The sequence below is a fragment of the Suricata suricatta genome, chromosome 13, assembly GCF_006229205.1.
Source record: "Suricata suricatta isolate VVHF042 chromosome 13, meerkat_22Aug2017_6uvM2_HiC, whole genome shotgun sequence".
Taxonomy (NCBI): Eukaryota; Metazoa; Chordata; class Mammalia; order Carnivora; family Herpestidae; genus Suricata; species Suricata suricatta.
The window spans coordinates 12,707,229-12,714,121 of NC_043712.1; the positions used below are offsets into that span (position 1 = coordinate 12,707,229).

Below are 6,893 nucleotides of genomic sequence, written 5' to 3' on the forward strand. Positions count from 1 at the left end.
ATGAACACATTAGAAAAAACAAAATCAGAAAACGAAACAAATAACTCAGTAATGGCAGCCGAAATGACCAGTTCCAGAAAGTGGATCAAAAGAGTTCAAAAAGCAGACTTAGGAACAGACCGGTGGGTGAGGGCACATAGCTCCCCATCCCTGAGAGCCAGAAGACGGGTCCCCACCCGCCTCCCCTCTCTCCGATTCGGGAGTGGCCAGGTAAACAGCAGGAAGAGCCAAAGGTAACATCACCATGGCAACAGGCCATGGAATCTTCACATTGTTAGAACTTTCCAGACACAGCAGTCCAACTATGATGCCTCTGTGTCTATCTTTGTGTGTGTTAATGAAGAACATCCATCCCTTATTAGTATCTGCTTCTAATAGCTAAATAAAGAGTGCTTCCCACTGCACACTTTTTCCAGTTCAGCCTTTGGTCATCTGCCGTTGGGAAAAGGACAGGTGTTCCCCAGAGGTTACTAAACCTTACCCACCTGCGGTAGGCAGAATAATGGGCCCCTAAGAACCCATATCTTGATCCCTAGAACTTGTGAATATGTCACACATGTGGTAAAAGGGACTCTGCAGATGTGATTAAGTCAAGGATCCTGAGATGGGGAGTCTACCTTGGATTACCTCCTGAGCCCAATGTTTTTTGGGTTTTTTAAAGTTTTTTACTTATTTTTGAGGGACAGAGAGAGACAGCTTGAGCAGGGGAGGGTCAGAGAGAGAGGGAGACACAGAATGCGAAGCAGGCTCCAGGCTCTGCGCTGTCAGCACAGAGCCCAACGCAGGGCTCAAACCCACACACCATGAGATCGTGACCTGAGCTGAAGCCAGACGCTTAATCAACTGAGCCACCCAGGTGCCCCTCCTGGGCCCAATGTGATCCCAACAAGAGAAAGATAGGAAGGTCAGAGAATGCAGTGCCAGCACTGTGGTACAGGAAGCAGAGGTTGGGGGGGGCGGGGATGGGTCAAAGACTTCCAGGGAGCAGCTTCTAGAAGCTGGACAAGACAAGGAGACTGACTCTGCCCTAGAGCCTCCATGAGCAAGAGTGTCCTGCCACCACCTGGATTCTAGCCGAGGGACACTGGTTTCAGACTTCTGACCTCCAGAACCGTAAGGTCATCAATCTGTGTTGTGTTAGGACACCGAATTTATGGTCATTGTCACAGTAGCAACAGAAAACCAACAGAGGCACTGATAAAAGCACAGCCTGTTCTAATTACATGAAAGTCAAGACAGAGGGATAGCGCTGTCAGATCGCTGGCCGATTTAAGACAGGGGACACTCAAGGTCTCTCATCTCTCATTCTCCAAATGTACAGCTGCTTTAAAAAAAGGAGACGGGTTTCCTTCTAGAAATATCCATCACCGTGTATGATGTAAACCTGTGTCTTTCTCCATGAGGTACTTGTTATCAGATGACTTACATGATAACCAGAGACACCTGGAAACGACAAGAGGGTAGGGTCCCTTTGCTGGTTATTCTACAATACAACTTAGAGACGTTTTCACATCTGTTGCGTGGAGAACATTTCATCTTCCCGTACTCAGCACCCTGTGTATTTATCCTCAGTATAGATACTATTTACATCAATCATACTTCTCTAGGGCATACACGTTCTAATGTTGGCACCCCAGAGGAATCGTGATCATCTAAACCTAAAATATTCAGATGTATTATTAAATTCATCCTATCTTTCAATTCATTCAGTAAATATAAGCGATTTATTTTTGCCCCAGAAGTTGACCTCAGGACTTAATGTTTTACACTTTTGTTTAAAACCTGCATTATTAAATTAGAACACGGCTCCAGATATAACAGCTTTTATTTTTTCTGACAAATTAAAACAGGCATAAAGCTTTAAGGGGGTATATATTGATTTTTACATATAACTTTAAAACTCTCTTTACCTTTCAGTACATGACAACTTGGAATTCAAATTTTAAATTATCTCCAAGTTTCTAATTTAATGGTTTAATGGTAACGCAAACTGACTTTCAGTTCTTTGTATAATTCTTGGTCTGAGCAACAGCCGACCTTCTGGATTGTATATCAGATCCTGTAAGGGACATGATGCTGTAATTTGGAAAAACAACAGCGCGATCATTTTATGTTCTAGAACAGGCCATCTGTGACTGCCCTAGGAACTTGGGGGGAAAGGGGACCAGTGTAAACATGAGGCTCATGCTACCTGCTACACACAGAGTCCTTTGTCTCTGACCCATGGGTCTCGTGTCTTTTGCCAGCACCCATGAAACTACCAAGCTAAACAGCAAGTGTACGAGTAGGCTAACATCTCCGTCCTTCATGGTCATTAACAAAAACCATCAAACATACTTAGGAATGGGGTGCCTGGGTGGCTCAGTCAGTTGAGCGTCTGACTTCAGCTCAGGTCATGATCTCACGGTTTGTGAGTTCAAGCCTTGTGTCAGGCTCTCTGCTGACAGCTCAGAGCCTGGAGCCTGCTTCAGATTCTGTGTGTCCCTCTCTCTCTGCCCCTCCCTTGCTCATGCTCTATCTGTCAAAAATAAATAAATGTTTAAAAAAATTTTTTAAATACTTAGGAACAAATTTAATAAAAGAAGTACAAGACTAATAACTAAAAATATATTACTGGGAGACTTTTTTTAAAAAGACCTAAATAAATGGAGAGACACACCATGTTTGAGGATTGGGAAGACTCAGTGCTGTTAAGGTGACATTTCTCCCAAACTGATCTATAGATTCAATGAGATCCCAACTAAAATCCTAGCAGGCTTTTCTGAAGACACCAACAAACTCAATTTTAAAGTTAGATGGCAAAGAAAGGACCTAGAATAGCCAAACAACTAGAATAAGAAGAAACAGGTTGGGAGACTTACATGACTTGGTTTCAAGACACACTTTATAGTCTTGAAATATAGCTAAAGTAATCAGGACCACGTGGTATTAGCAGAAGGACATAGATCAATGGAACAGAAGAGCATGCAGAAATAGTACAACACATATATGGCCAATTGATTTTTGGGAAAAAGGTGCAACAGTAAACTGATGGCATGAAAGAGTTTTTCTCAACAGATAGCACTAGAACAATTGGATATCTATAGTAATAAAAAATGGACCACTAGGAAATGCAGATCTGGGGATGGTGACTATGTCATATATGTATATTTTTATCCTAAAACTGATTCTCAGAGTAGGAAACAGCAACTCCAGCTTTGCCAGGAAGAAACAGGTTCAAAACCCTGACCACACGGCCAGGAATGCAGAAGGCGGGATTCAGGCCCCATAATCTCTGAACCCAAGGGTTTTGCCACGTGATGGGAAGTGAGCCTCTATGCACAGATGAGTGACAGGACAACGGGTCCCACCAGGAAGCTGAGTTTCCTCCCTGCCCTTGGCTTCTCTCTACATTTCCAGATCCCATCACAGCCCTAGCAACAAGCAGAAAAAGAAGAGGAAGGCCTCACTGCGTATCACTTTGTCTCCATGATGGCGGTGTGGGGACGGGAAGGGGTCTGGAGACACAGAACTGTAACAGTCTGTGGTCTCTCCAATGGAACTGGGATCAGAGTTCAAGTTGTCTTCAAGTTCAGGATGTGGTTCAAAGTCAGGCGACGTTGCCCACTGTTGCTGGGGGTGGGTCTGCTGGGAGAGGGGCATGTCCAGGGTACCCATCCCCGCCCAGAGCATTTGGTGGGGGGCACAGCAACTCCCCAGAGGGGACGTGGAGGGGTCAGGCCGGCACTCAGGAGGTGGCAGGAAGTCAAGGAGATGCCATTCCCCTCAGTTACATCCCGGGACCTCATGAAAGGGCCTCTCCAAGAGCACAGCAGGGGGATCCACCCCCTGGTCCCCTGGCCGCCCTCATGGACAGTCCAGGATAAGTCCTGCAAACTTCTCTGCATCTTGTAGACACTGTCACCAGCTCTTCTTGAGGACCCTCTTCTCAAGCCTCTTAAGGATCGCCTTTGACAGCGATGCTTCCTGTTCCTCATCCTAACAGGCACCTCACGTTCAAGGACTTCCCAGCCTTCCAGAAAACTGCAGAGTTCCTGGTCACTCTGAGGACTCATGAGCTGCCTAACGGCTTCTCTTGTCCCCGAATCTCTTTCCTCCTTTGCTTTCTGAGGATTTCTAGGAACTTTGGCGTGTGGTGCCGCGTCCTATGTCAGCTCGGTGCTCTGCAGCCTCAGGGCCTCGGGGCCTATCCCAGGGCGGGCAGAGCTCCTGGCCTTCCGCACCCGCCGGGAAAGCAAGCAGGTCCCAGGTGGAGACACGTGTTTGCAGCTTCTCCACATCCGTTCTTGAAAATAATGCCTTATTACACCTTCGGAAGCCTTTGCATACGCAGTAAAAGTATAAAAGTGCAGGTAGGTCAGACACACACTGCCTTTGGGAGGCTGGTCATCCTTGGGGAGAGGATGGGGCACTTTAGCCACACCCCATGGGTCAGGAAACTTTTCCCATAAAGGATCAGAAAGCAATGAACTCTCTCAATGACTCAACTCTGTCAAAGGGACATGAAAACAGCCACAGGGGCGCCTGGGTGGCTCAGTCAGTTAAGCATCCAACTTTGGCTCAGGTCATGATCTCATGACTTGTGGGTTTGAGCCCCGTGTCGGGCTCTGTGCTGACAGCTCAGAGCCTCGAGCCTGCCTAGGATTCTGTGTGTCCCTCGCTCTCTGCCCCTCCCCCGCTCCCATTCTGTCTGTCTTTCCCTCTCAAAAATAAACATTAAAAAAATTTAAAAAAGGAAATAAGCACAGACAATATGTAAATGATAAGCATGGCTGTGTTCTAATAAACTTTACTTATGAACACAGAAATTTGAATTTCTTTTTTTTAATTTTTTAAAAAATTTTAAATATTTTTAAAAGTTTATTTATTTTGAGAGAGAGAGAGACAGAAGGAGCGTGCAAGTGGGGGAGGGGCAGAGGAGGGAGACAGAACATCCCAAGCAGGCTCTGCATGGCCGGTGCAGAGCCCGACATGGGGCTCGAACCCATGAGCCGTGAGATCACGACCTGAGCCGAAATCAAGGGTTGGATGCTTAATTGACCAAGCCACCTAGGCACCCCAGAAATTTGAATTTCATATAAGTCTCACATTATGGGACATTATTCCTCTTTTGATTTTTGTTTCAACCATCAAACAATGTAAAAACTATGCTTCACGCACAGATCACACAGAAGCAGGTGGCGGGCTGGGTTTGGCTTGTGGGCTCTATACCTTGGGGCCCCTGCTGTACCTGAATCATACTATTTCTAGGAAAGAGAGAAGGAAAGAGGAGCAAATATGGCGACGTTAACGTTTGTTACAGCTGAGAAGTGAATGCATGGATGTCTGCAATTTTGTTTTCTATACTTTCAAAGAGTTTAGGATATTTTAAAAATTCAAGAACAGGAAAAACCAAAAAACAACCCTGGAAATAACCCTCACATGCTCCCAGAGCTTATCATTGGGTCCTGGGAATAAAGGGGATTTTATCACTTTCTTCTCATCCAAAATGGATATTTATTGCTTTTGTAATCCTGGGAGTTGCGGTGTGGGAGGAGAAACAGCAACATAAACATTATACTTTCAGAAGAAGAGGAGACAGAGGGGTGTAGCTCCTGGGGTCTCCCCTGGGGACTGTGGGTAACCCATGAGCATCCTCCAAAACGCCCCCAGGCCCCCAGCCCCAGCGCTGTCTGTGTGGGTGGACCGATGGCCACAGCCTAGCTCCTACACAGCTCAGGGCGCCATCCGGGGAGAACTGCTGGGGGAGGGCCTCGGGCCCCAACTTGCTTGCTGGCAAACCTGCGAGTCCAATCAGGTTCCCAGACACCAGTGAATCTGTGCCCGCAAAGTGAGTTCGGGAAACTCAAGCTTTCTCTTGGACCTCGGCTCCCACCGAACTTCTCCAATGGTCCAGTTCGGCACCCCACGCCCCACCCTCTGCCCGGGCATCGAGAGCCCAAGAGGGCTTGTCCGTCGTGCCCACAGCTCTGCCGGCTCCCAACCCACCCCAAGCGCTCCAAACTCACTTAGCTCTTTCCAAAGGCCTCATCATCCCACCACTTTCTTGCTCTCCTGAGTGCCAGGCTCCCATCGATTTGGAATTTCAGGACCCAGTTCAATCTTCATAAATAACAACAAGGCCATAGCATAATATGGGAACAGGCAACCACAGAATCTCTGACTTCCTGTGTTGCCAAATACAACGTTCGAACAACCATCACCGTCTTGGGGCACCTGGGTGGCTCAGTCGGTTGAGTGTCCAACTTTGGCTCAGGTCACCATCTCTCCGTTCGTGAGTTCAAGCCCACACTGGGCTCACTGCTATCAGCACGGAGCCCGCTTCAGATCCTCTGTCCCCCTCTCTCTGCCCCTCCCACCTTGCACTCTCTCAAAAACAAAACATTAAAAAAAATTATCACCATCTTGCCTCTCGTAAAAGGAATGTTCTATCCCCCAAAAGAGTCCCCAGCCCATTATCTCAGAATAAAGAAACATGACTAAAATGAGGTACATGGAAATGGATGTCACGGGAAACTCACTGCACTGGCCTTACTCTTCTTATTTAGCTGTCGGTCGGAGCAGATGTGGCCTGTCTGCCCAGCACTGGTCCTCAGATGGGGATGGCATCCCCTGTACCCCCTCCTCCAATCTTGTCAGCTTGTCTCAACTTGACCTCTGCCTCCCCGAACCCCAAACCCACTGGCCTCCCTCTGGAGGCCTCCTAAAGGAAGCATGAATGACCTCCATGCTAGTCCTCCCCCGTCTCCCCTAAACGGGTCTGGTCCTTCTCTCCTTCTCCCAGCTCACATCCACGGCTTCCTGATTCTGGACAGCCAACACGGCCACTTATGCTCAATGATCCACACTCCCTTCTCCGCGCCCCCCCCCCCCCCCCCCCCCCCCCCCCCCCC

At 47.7% G+C, this 6,893-nt stretch overlaps 1 protein-coding gene across 1 annotated transcript in view; it reads right to left on the minus strand.

Annotated features, from left to right (window-relative positions):
• LOC115276356 (disabled homolog 2-interacting protein-like) overlaps window positions 1–6,893 on the minus strand; it is a 37,510-nt gene that overhangs the window by 22,972 nt on the left and 7,645 nt on the right. The window lies entirely within an intron of this gene.